Here is an 11,740-nt window from a genome sequence, read left to right on the forward strand (position 1 = left end):
ACACAGGGCAGAGACAGAGAATATGACATGTTGAGTCAGAAAATGTATAGTGTGCCATTAAATTCATGTCAAGTGACTATGTCTGGAAACATTTTCACAGAGATGCAGTTGGGAAAACTATGTACTAGCCAGATGCAGTTGGACAGTGCAGTGGTGCAGCGGTAGCGCTGTTGCCTCACAGCAAGAGGTTTTCCGGTTCGATTCTCAGCTGGAGTCCCTTCTGTGCAGAGTCTGCATGTCCTCCCTGTGTTCATATGGGTTTCCTCTGGGTGCTCCAGTTTCCTCCCACATCACAAAGACATGCATCTGGAGCATTTCTCCCCAGGCCTCCGCTGAAAATTGGCTTTGGTCCTAGTAAATAAATGTTAAATAAATAAATGTGAAGGCACTGATTAGTAATTAATGCTTTACAAAAAGATGTGGCCTGCAACAGGAAGTTTGTTCCACCTGTGGCGTTTCAGAAGGGGTGAGCAGGAGCTTGCCCAAAATATTCAGGAAGTGCAGAGTGTGACAGTGCAATTGGAGCTCATGTGTAGTGTATACCTGAAGGAATCACCTGGATTACAAAGCTGGAATTGGTACGTGGTTGAGGCCTACAGCTTGGGACTTCTAGAAGACAACCAACAGCTGTAAACCCCTTATAACTGTAAATAGTTTGTGGGAAGTAGCCAAAGGTTCTGGCCTGCTTTCATTTATTTGCTCTGTAGATTATTGAATAAAACTGTATTTATACAAAATGGTATCCCCAGTAATTCCCTAGACTGTAGCTATAGCTGTAGCTGTAGATATAGATATAGATATAGATATATGTATAGTCATAGATATATTCATGAGGATGTAACATAGTATACAATATGAGTTTTCCTTTGAATAATATAAGCAATGTCTATGCTTAAAAACTACTGCTATAAGTTTTACAGTGTGCCATTGTTATGTACATATTCATATTCTACTCTGAAAATAAAGCAAACCCCTTAACTGTCCAGATTTTCACAGAATGTCCAGATTTTTGCTTCATATTTTTAGACTGTTCCTCATAAAATGTATGATTTTCTGGATTTTTGTGGCAAATTAGTGAGGAAGAAATTCACTAAATAATGACAGGTGTTAAGAGTTTCAGACTTTATATCCCTCATAAAATGTATGGTAACACAAGACCTTTTATTCTAACACCTTTCTAAGTTTATAAGAGCAATATTTAAAATTTGCCCCTATTTTGGGAGCTTTGTCCGCCCCCTCCCCCCCAATTATTTTTGGCTTTGTCCACATTTTTTGTGCTAAGATTTTGAGAGATATGAAATGAAGTAAGATGGTATGAGGCATACTTACTGCACAATGGGCTAGGCTTGTAAAGGCCCCAGGGCCATTAGCCTAGTGCACACCTATGAACCTATGAACCTATGTAGGTGCAACTATGTATGAACACATTTTATTTGCATAAATCTAAACCCGGGCATGCCTTTCTCTGCAGTCTGATTGGAGCTAAACAGATTGAAACTTCTCACTGGTCTAACATGTCTTTTATTCAGAAACTCCTTAAAAAGGATGTAACATATTCAGTTTATAGAGTTAAAATTTTAACCCACAACAACTAAATTCTATTGCCCATGCATTTGGGTGAAATGGCATGGAATAGATACTCTTTCTTTCTCCTTCTAATGCCACTTATAAAACTGGAAATGGATATACTGAGTGAATACTGCTTCATTTAACAGAGGATCATGCTTTCCTGGTTTGGGCCTTCAAAGATTTGTTTAACTTGTGCCACATTTTTACATTTACATTAGCAGTATTATAACTTCAGACAACTACATTTACAGAGGAACAGAGTGAGGTTTCTGCTGTTCCTAGAATGATTGTATTTTCAGTGGCTCACATGGCAATGAATTTCCTTGAGTTTTTACTCAGTCATGATATTAATAACCAAAAAATGCTGACAAAATTTTAAAGATGTCTGACAAACTATGAGGTAAGTTGACTGTATTACCATCCATCCTTGCTTGAGGCCTGCATTACTTAACTCTGTGAACAGTGTCATCTTCTTCTTAATTGCTTTACACTGTATAAAGAATAACTTTGTGGGGAGGGACATACTAATTATCAAAGAAAGAAATAAATGAAGCATTGTGAAAAGTGCATTCTTTCAAATATGTGTTATTTATGTCCACTTTGTATAACTTTCATTTCTGTCATTAACTATGAAAATGTCACAATCACCTTTCAAAACCTTGTTTTTTTTTCTATTTTACTGTCCATTTCTCAAACTGAACTAATTGGCCACTAATTGTAATACACAGTCACTAAAGTATTTACTGTTTGTTCTTATTTCTATCTCCCTTTTTCCTTCTGGAACTAATTTCTTCTTAAAAGATCTTTTATTTGCCCTGCTTTTGTCTGCAAAGAATTGCTGTGAAATGTTAGGAGAGACCATGGAAACCCATGTTTCTTCATAATGGACTGCTACAAATATAAATGACTGGGAGGGTCTACCAGTTCGGAATGGAGCTGTGTGCATGTGGTGGGTTGACCTCTGTCATGGTACAGGGCCAGCTGCAGTGACTTTAGTCATCATGCTCTTAAACTGTAGTTGACTTCTGCACAGCAAAAAGAAAGATTCAGTACTATCACAAAGTAAGCCCTTTGTATCTCTGCTAGCTGCAAACATAAATTTCTGAAAAGTTTCTTTCTATATTAATCATAATGAACAGGACTTTTGTTTGAACCATGTCACTGTGAGACAAGTAATCTTTTATCAGTGCATGGAACTTCTTCAACATTCTAAAAATTGCCAGCACCATGCTGTGCTAAGATAATTTTCAACAAAGGGCTCCAAGGATTTAACAACCGGATTTCTACACCTCTTTTCTTGTTAATTTAATAGGGAACACATTTAACAGTCTGCACTATTGCTATAGCTACAGACCATCCAGAGAGCTGCTATAAATGGTAGATGACAGGCTGCAAAAATTGTATTTTAGGTTTGCTAGGAAGTTTCTCTTTTGAACTAGGAGCAGTAAGAAGGCATTCTCTAGCAAGATAATAATACACACCTCGGGAACACACATTAGTGACATGCTCAAGAGAAATTAGTGTAATTTTAAGGGTTACTTTCCTCTGGGAAAGAGAGTGAGACAGAGAAATGATGGTGAACTGAAATAAAGGGCAGTATTTATGAGCAGTATTGACCGCGGTGGTGGTGCTGCAGTAGCGTTGTCGCCTCACAGTAAGACGCTGTCTGGTTCGATTCTCAGCTAGAGCGTCTTCTGCATGGAGACATGCGTGAATGGGCGTAGCTTCATTGAAGGTTGTGCGTGAGGGCTGGCAACTCGGCACGTAAAAATCAGCTGCCAATCATTAGCGGACCAGAGTTCCGCTGTGGCGACCCCTAACTGGGAAAAAGCCAAAAGACACATACATACATTTATGAGCAGTATTGTTTATAATATAATGAATTTTAAGTATCTGACATACATAACCAATAACAGTTATTAGATAACCTTAATCAGATATATCAAATACCTTATTAGGGTGCCATTATAGCAGAACTTTGGGTTATTAGCAGATAACACTCTATGGTACAGTTTTGTAAGTAAACTTATCATAACAGTATATGTTCAAATGATCACTGCTGCAGCAGCCTAAGCTATATGGGTTATATCCTGCTAAGGATATAACAAGTGTCCCTATTTTGGAAGAACATTCTTGTTTTCAGGGCTGATTTACCCCTGCATATGCTATACCTGTTTTTGGAAGTATGATCCTATTTCCAGTTTTGATTTACCCCTCAACACAATTCTTTGAATCCCTCTCATCACACATGATTCTTGAAGCTGTCTAGTACACAGAAAACTATACTACATGACCAACATACTAGTGGAACCAATAACCTAAAAAAAGAGCACACACATCCACATTTCTCTTTTTCAGAAACAAAGATAAATGACCTTTGCTAGAATTTTGCAATACAATTCATTAAAATCTACAGATTTTACATTCTCTCTTTGATAATGTGCTTATGTTTTTCCATAATTTTAGCCATTCTCTCTCTTTAATATATGTGTTTCTGAGTAGTATCCCATATTCTTATAGGAAGCTGAAAGACTTATGTGCTATTTGGTATTCAAATGTTATGCTGATTAGACGTCAAGATTTTTGGCTGGATGTACATACTTTTCAAGACACTCTGTACCTATTTTCAATGTCTGTAGGTTGAGAGGTTTGCTAGAAAACCCGGGATACATGTCTGACAAATACTGCTTTAAACATATTCTGTTGGAATTATGAGGAATGGCTGCTACCACTTGGTCATGTGTGATAATACTGATATTGTCCTACATGGCAGAATTGCCATATGCAATAATGCAGTTTGTCAGTACATTTCTGTCAATAGTACACCTGATGCTGCCAAGGTACTCCACAGAGTTATCTAGCAAAGCACACTACAGTTAGGCATTGGAAATACATTATTATTATTATTATTATTATTATTATTATTATTATTATTATTAGACAGAATAAGACACTAAAAACACAGAGCTGCTTACTTCTATAAACAGAATAAGCTGCTGTTGCCTGTGTCTATACTGAGCAGTTTGTCTCTAAAAGCATGGGATTGGCAGACTTTAATGCAATCCATACAGATACCATCCTTTCAAATAAAGACACTGGTATCTCACCAAAGGACTTCCTATGACAATAAGTAATTGAGTGGCTTAGCAAACTGATAACGGATTAAGGACATTTCCCATGGTAATAATTCATTCAAGTCAGGCTTGAATCGGCAGTAGTTGAAAATCATTTGTTACTGATGGCTGTTCATCTGCCTGTGTAAAGTGAGTCAAAGTGGTTTCACACTACTTCACAGCTGGGAGATATAAACACCACTAGCATTAATTTATTTGCAAAACTAAAAGTAATAAGGCTTCTTGTTACTAGATTTAAGTTAAAACTAACATAAGGGTTGAAATATTCAACACTTTATTGATGACCCTTGTGAAATCGGCACTGCAACCATCTAAACTGCTTCTGTGAGCTATATAAGCATGAGACATTAACTTCTATGAAGCGTAAATAATGTTTATACATCCAAGATACTTGTCTTAAAAATAACAAAATAGTTACAAGGAATACATCATAGAGTGAAAAACATGCTTCTACAATATGCTTTGTAGAAAGGTTAAGGGTAAGCTTATCTCATTACATTTTGCATTACTGTATTTGGTACAAAAGAAAGGATCCAGAGGTAAACAAAATACTGGAAAACACTAATCACTTTAAAGAACACAGTGAAGTGAGAGATCTGTCGTTTATGTCAAAATGGAAGCAGCTGAACTACATTTGAAAAGCAACATTTGTAAAACAGCTCTACAAGAATTTTATGAAGGGATTTGATAAAAGCCAGCTGCTTTGTAAATTAATGAGAAATAAAAATATTAATTAATTTGTAAAAAAAAAAAAAGCTGTACAAGTTTGCTTTTTTATGAGTGAATGTGATAAAATCTGTTTTCTAAATTAATGAGAAATATAAATATTAATTATTTTTAAGAATGTAATCCTTATTAAAACTGATTATTGTCACAAGAATATAATGTAAATATCTACAGGATCCAATACTAGGGACATATTGTAAGTGATCAGCGACAGCAGTCTTTTAGCCATTGTTAGACTTTCCAGAGAAAAGTACATCTTGGAGAAAGGTGACCTAGTGCCAGGATTAATAGACCTGTCATCAATATGTTGAATGACTATTTATTTATTTACTTGTTTGTTTGTTTATTTAAGTTCATTTACCATTGTAATACATTGATCACAGCAGACCATTTACAGGTACAGTCTGGGTGAAGAAATTCACAAAATTTAAAATATAACTAATTCCCAAACATAGAACATTGACAGAAAGTACAAAGTCCAGCAGACAATTGAAACAATGAGCAAATATTATTAAAACAGGAGAAATAATTGTGAATTAATTTTAATAGTAAATATAGGAGGTAAACAAGAGGTGAGAATATGGGCTGGAATAAATGTGATGCAGGTGAGGGAAGAGTTAGATGATGTATCCAGTAGAAAAGCACTTGCAGTCTCATATATATTTTATACACACACACACACACACACACACACACATATATATATATATATATCTTTGTATGTGGGTCCCCTTCACATGGTCGACCTTTCAGAAAGTCGACTTTCATATGGCTGAGACCATATGATCGACTTTCGAAAAGCTGACCTTGGGGAACCGCTATCCGTACAGTGTGGAATGGGAAAATTTCCTTCTTCCGCACTGTAGTGCGATCTTGGAGTTGGTATATTTCAGTTGCTGGGGGGGTGGAGCTCCCCCACAGGGGGTGCAGGATGGGCTTGCCCCCCTGCTAACAGTTGAAAGGTAAGTGTTTGTTGTGTGTTTTTTGTTTATTTTACATGGTCAGCTTTTCGAAAGTTGATCATATGGTCTCGGCCATATGAAAGTTGACTTTCTGAACAGTCGACCATGTAAACTAGACCCATATACACACACATAAACACATAGGTAGTTAAGTATTAGGCTAGCTGCCTTCTGGGCCATTTTAAGCCAAACCATTTTCCTAAAGGTGAGAATCAAACCCTGTACCTTGTTTCTGTGAGGTAAATATCTTAACTATTATGCCATCCTATTTTGATGAAGGTGTCTTTTAAGTTACACTCTGAAAGTGGGGTAAGATAGGATTTCTTTTAGGTGTGGGTTGAGGGACTGTCAGAGTTTGGGTACAAGAATAGAGAAAGCATAGTTGGTACAGTGTAGTTTAGTTGTTTAGTTTGGGGATCTGCAGTGAAGAAGTCACTTGGAAGAAGTTGCAGAGGTTGTATGGGGTTGCTTTATTATGGAGTTTGTCAGCATAAGACATGAAGGCACCTGGTTGAAGGAGTTTAAAAGAAAGAGACCTTAAAATAAGCTAGGTGACTGGGAGCCATCTAACATTTATTGGATGATACAGTGGTGTGCCTGAGGGAGGTAGTTGGAAAGTACTTGGCAGATTTTGTTTTCAATGAACTGTAGAGTGGATGAGTTGTTTTTTTCTCAGAGACTATGGCTATGTTGGGGAGTCCATATCTGAGATGAGCGAGGAGGATTCCTTTGTTTATTGCAGTTCTAACAGGTCTCTAGAGAAAGGAAAATACATTCCAGGACCAGAATAAAATAGAGGTGATCTTCTTCCTTGTGTTTTAAATGTAATTATGAAAATTAAGTGACTGGCCATAAACTTAGGTATGTAAATGGCATAGTTGTTTCTGTTGGGGTACAAATAAGATCTGAGATACTGTGATTTTTTAGGAAGATTTTTTTCAGCTTTTCTAAGATTTCAAATATCATACTTTTTGTTTTGGAGAGGTTTACGAGCAGCTTATGGTTGTTTAGCCAATAATTAAAGGAGTAGAGGTCAGACTGAAGCTGGGTTTGAATAGTTGAATATGACGGATTGGATCAACTGATCACCAGTGTAAAGACTGTTAAGAAAGTTAGGGAGGTTGGAAGGTTGTTTGTTAAAGACTGAAAGCAGCACTGGAGCAAGTAAGCAGCCCTGGTGAACTCCTCTGGTAAGGAGTGCTGGAGGTGATAGGGATGACACAATTCTAACTCTGAAATACATTTAAGAAATTTTGGAACCAGGTGAGAGTGTTGGAGCTAACTCCAGTTTCTTGGAGGGAGTAAAGGATGTGGTGGTGGTGGTCAATAATATCAAAAACTTTGGTAAGATCAATGAAGAGTGCTGCTGAAAGTTTTCCTTTATCCATGTTGAGAAAGATCTCATCTGTAAGTGACTATAGTGCCGTCATTATGCTCCAGCCAGCCCAGAATCCACGGTGTTTAAGAGTAAGGAGATGGTACTGTTAAACGTAAATGAACAGTTGGTTGTAGATTAGTTTTTCAAACATTTTCCAAGTGTAGGGAGGATGGAGATAGGGCAGAATTAGGAGGCTTTCTCTGGCTGAGGCTGTTTGGGAAGGGGATTGAAAAGAGTAGCTTTCCAAATGTTTTGGTTTGAATTTTGAGTTAAGTAGAGGTTATAAATGGACAGAAGAGATGTGGTAAGGAAGTACTACCTATACAAATATGGAACCAACACAAAGAACTGAAAACAGTTAACAGAATATACCTATTACAAGATGAAAGGATAGGTAAATATAGGAGAGCATCCATGGACTCAAACTATTCAAAACTTTGAAATTTTAGATAGTAAATATATCCAAAGCATTGACCTTTCTTAACTATCTAGACACTAAATGAATCTTTGCACATCATATATTCCCTGTATAATGTTGTACCATCATATAACATTCAGAAGATTTTAAATGTTTAGAAGGAAATAATAAAATATGAGATATACAGTGAAATGCAACAAAGAAGCTATAATTTCTAATTATCCCCAGGATTCATGAAGCTTGGCGCAAGGACGGCGTTATCCTTGCACTGACTGTGCTGCGTAGAGATGGCGCAGCAGCACCACATGCATATTAATGAAGGCACACTGCCGCAACATCCACGTGCATAGGAAACGTGCACGAGTGCAGGAGGCGTGTCTAAGAGCTGCACAGAGGTGTGAACATGTCGGCTGCAGACACGCAACCTAAAATGCTGACTAGTACAGCCTGCCTCTAATAATAATCACTCCTGTCAATGTCCATGGATAATGAAATGTATGCAAAGCATATAAGACAGTTTTGCGAACACCAAAGTAAAAAGTAAACACAAAGGCACGTAGCTGAATACTGAGTCCCCGTCCCTCGAACAAATGACATTTAAAACCCCGTGCCTATATTCCATTGTAGTGTTGATTGTTATACCAAGTGGAAGCGAAACGCAGAGTGTTAGTGCGCCACTGCCATTTGCTAAGCCTAGCCTAATGGTTAGGGTTACCACCTGTCCCACTTTGTGAGGGACAGTCCCTCTCTGGGCAGTTATGTCCTTACCAAAAATATTAAAAATGTTAAATGTCCTGCGATTGTAGGACATAATTATGTCCCATATTTTATGTAATAGTTCCATAAAATACTTAATTCTGTATGTAAATGTTACAAGAAACAGAATAAGCAACTAAACTGCTACAACCATAAGCTTTCATTTAGACATAAAACTAAAGTACTATCCTTTGTACTGACCGTGGATATGTGTTGACCTGTAAAATCTGATGTGTGTCCTGAAAATGTCCTACTTTGGTCAATTGAAAAGGTGGCAACCTTACCAATGGTCAGAGCAGTCGCTCAATATCTGCCCATTTGTGGTCCAAGTCGTCCTTGTCTGGATGGCCCAAAGATGAACGGGTATTACCCGGGTCTACCTACCATGTCATGAAAGATAAGTATTTGCGTGTACCTATGCGTGAAGTACAGCATGTGAAAGATCAAAAATGCTAGGGTCGTCCCCACAACCGCATTGGTACCAGAGATATGTAGTGTATGCAATGTGTTCTGTTGTCTGTGCCATGGGCCATCAACCAGAGAAGGGATGGATGGTGTGTGTGTGTGTGTGTGTGTGTGTGTGTGTGTGTGTGTGTGTGTGGAATATGGGAGTTGGGGGTGACGGATAATGTACTAATTCACCAAGGGGAGACTGGGTCGGATGCACAATAGGTGAACTGGAGGTGTACGAGGGAGCAGTGGGTGAATCAGAAAGAAAATCAAAGAACAAACATTCAAATCCGCAATACAACCTGACAGGCCATACTGTAGAACACAATCCCACAAACATATGAATATTAAAATGTGCGATACACATGTACAGAAACATTACCGGCTCACACCCACATAATGGTCTGGCCTGAACTGAGCCATCCAACCCCAACACACCTGGATACATAATTGAATACCCATTATCCCCTCCACAGCATACCACCCCACTTCCTGAACGTCCACCAAAACCACCCATACTCGGGCTGTTAGCTTGGCGCAGCCATATCTGTACATAGGGATCCCTACTCATATCTAGTAGGCAGTCTCACCCTAGGCAGTCTCAGGATTACAAACTATGTATCCCTTGCATGTATAACCCTACCTCATTTTTGTAAATCCAAAAGAATCGAGGTCATTGGTCCCCAAAATTCTTGGATATCCCTCATGGGATAAGTATCTGTTCTAAAGATTAGACTTGGTGGCACGACACGATATCCAGTCCCGTAGACATCTGGACACAAGTTGCATGAGCAGTAGTTGTCCACAACCCTGCTCAGCCTCCAGCCGGTCCTGCAGAACCTATAACCCGGGATTAAACAACTGGCCATGATGCACGTCTCCCCACGTGCATTATCGGGAATATATACCTTTCACATTTGCATAGCTACACATCACACATACATGCATATAAGTAGTTGTCAAGTATGTGTCCAATTCATAAATATGTATACTTGCAAATGTATACATATGCGTCTCAGAAACATATGAATATTAACATGTACTATACATATGTACACCACCCGACTGTCATATTTATTGCCAGTACTGTGGAATGGCTGTAGTAAAGTCATATATCCTAATTACCATCCATAGAGAATGTATCACGGATGGTTTAGTGTAAAACCAGTGACTATGGTGTTCCTGTTCCTGGGTCCAAGCCATGCAAGGGCTAATTTTATATGATGGCCACAATAATGGCAGTCGGATATAGGGTGATTAAGGTGCTTTAAAGCAGATGTAAGTAGGGTTACCACCTGTCCCACTTTGCAAGGGACAGTCCCTTTTTGGGCAGTTGTGTCCTGACCAAAAATATTAAAAATGGCAAATGTTCTGAGATTGTAGGACATAATTATGTCCCATATTTCATGTAATAGTTGCATAAAATAGTTATTTCTTTATGTAAAATACCTAAATGTTACAAGAAACAGAATAAGAAACTAAACTGCTACAAGAATAAGCTTTCATTTAGGCAAAAAAGTAAAGCTATATCCTTTGTACTGACCGTGGGTATGTGTCGGCCTGTAAAATCTGATGTGTGTCCCGAAAATGTCCCACTTTGGCCATTTGAAAAGGTGGGAAGCCTAGACGTAAGCGGGTATGCAAGCGTGTATGCATGACGGTAAGTGGCAGTCATTCAACAGTATGGGAAATGTAAATAAGCATGTAGGTGTATATGCATGTGTATGTACAGATATATATATATATATATATATATATATATATATATATATATATATATATATATATATATATATATATATATATATATATATATATATATATATATATGAAGAATGAATATGGTCACAATATAGCAGTCATAACGTATGTGAAGGGAAACAGCAGCAGAACCCCCCGTAATATTTAGTGCTGTTATATCAGGTTGGCCAGAGGTGAGCACACCTCTGCATCCCCAACCACAGGTAGGATGCTAAAAGTGGTACTAACTATGTCACCATGCTAAGTCTGACTTTCAAACAGGTACAGGGCAATCGCAGTCAACAGTCAGGTGAGCTGAAAATCAGAAGACTAATTGAACTCCCTGACCATGATATGAACGTATGTCACAGGTCTATAAGCTTGGGACGTCTGAATATACTTGGAGTGAGTGAACATATGGGACATGTCTACAGCAGTAGGGAATGGCGCATGTGTAGTAGTGCAGTTTTCCCAACAGGAAAATGTATGCCTGCTGTGTTAGTGAAGGGTCGAGGCGTGTGTTTGGGTAACTATGAACCATGGTTATACATATAAATGAAGCAGAACACCAATAGTGTAGTGGTTAGAGCATCCAACTATCGAGCAT

The sequence above is a fragment of the Protopterus annectens genome, chromosome 10.part0 (genome assembly GCF_019279795.1).
Source record: "Protopterus annectens isolate FY-2018-M chromosome 10.part0, PAN1.0, whole genome shotgun sequence".
In the NCBI taxonomy this organism is placed as follows: Eukaryota; Metazoa; Chordata; order Ceratodontiformes; family Protopteridae; genus Protopterus; species Protopterus annectens.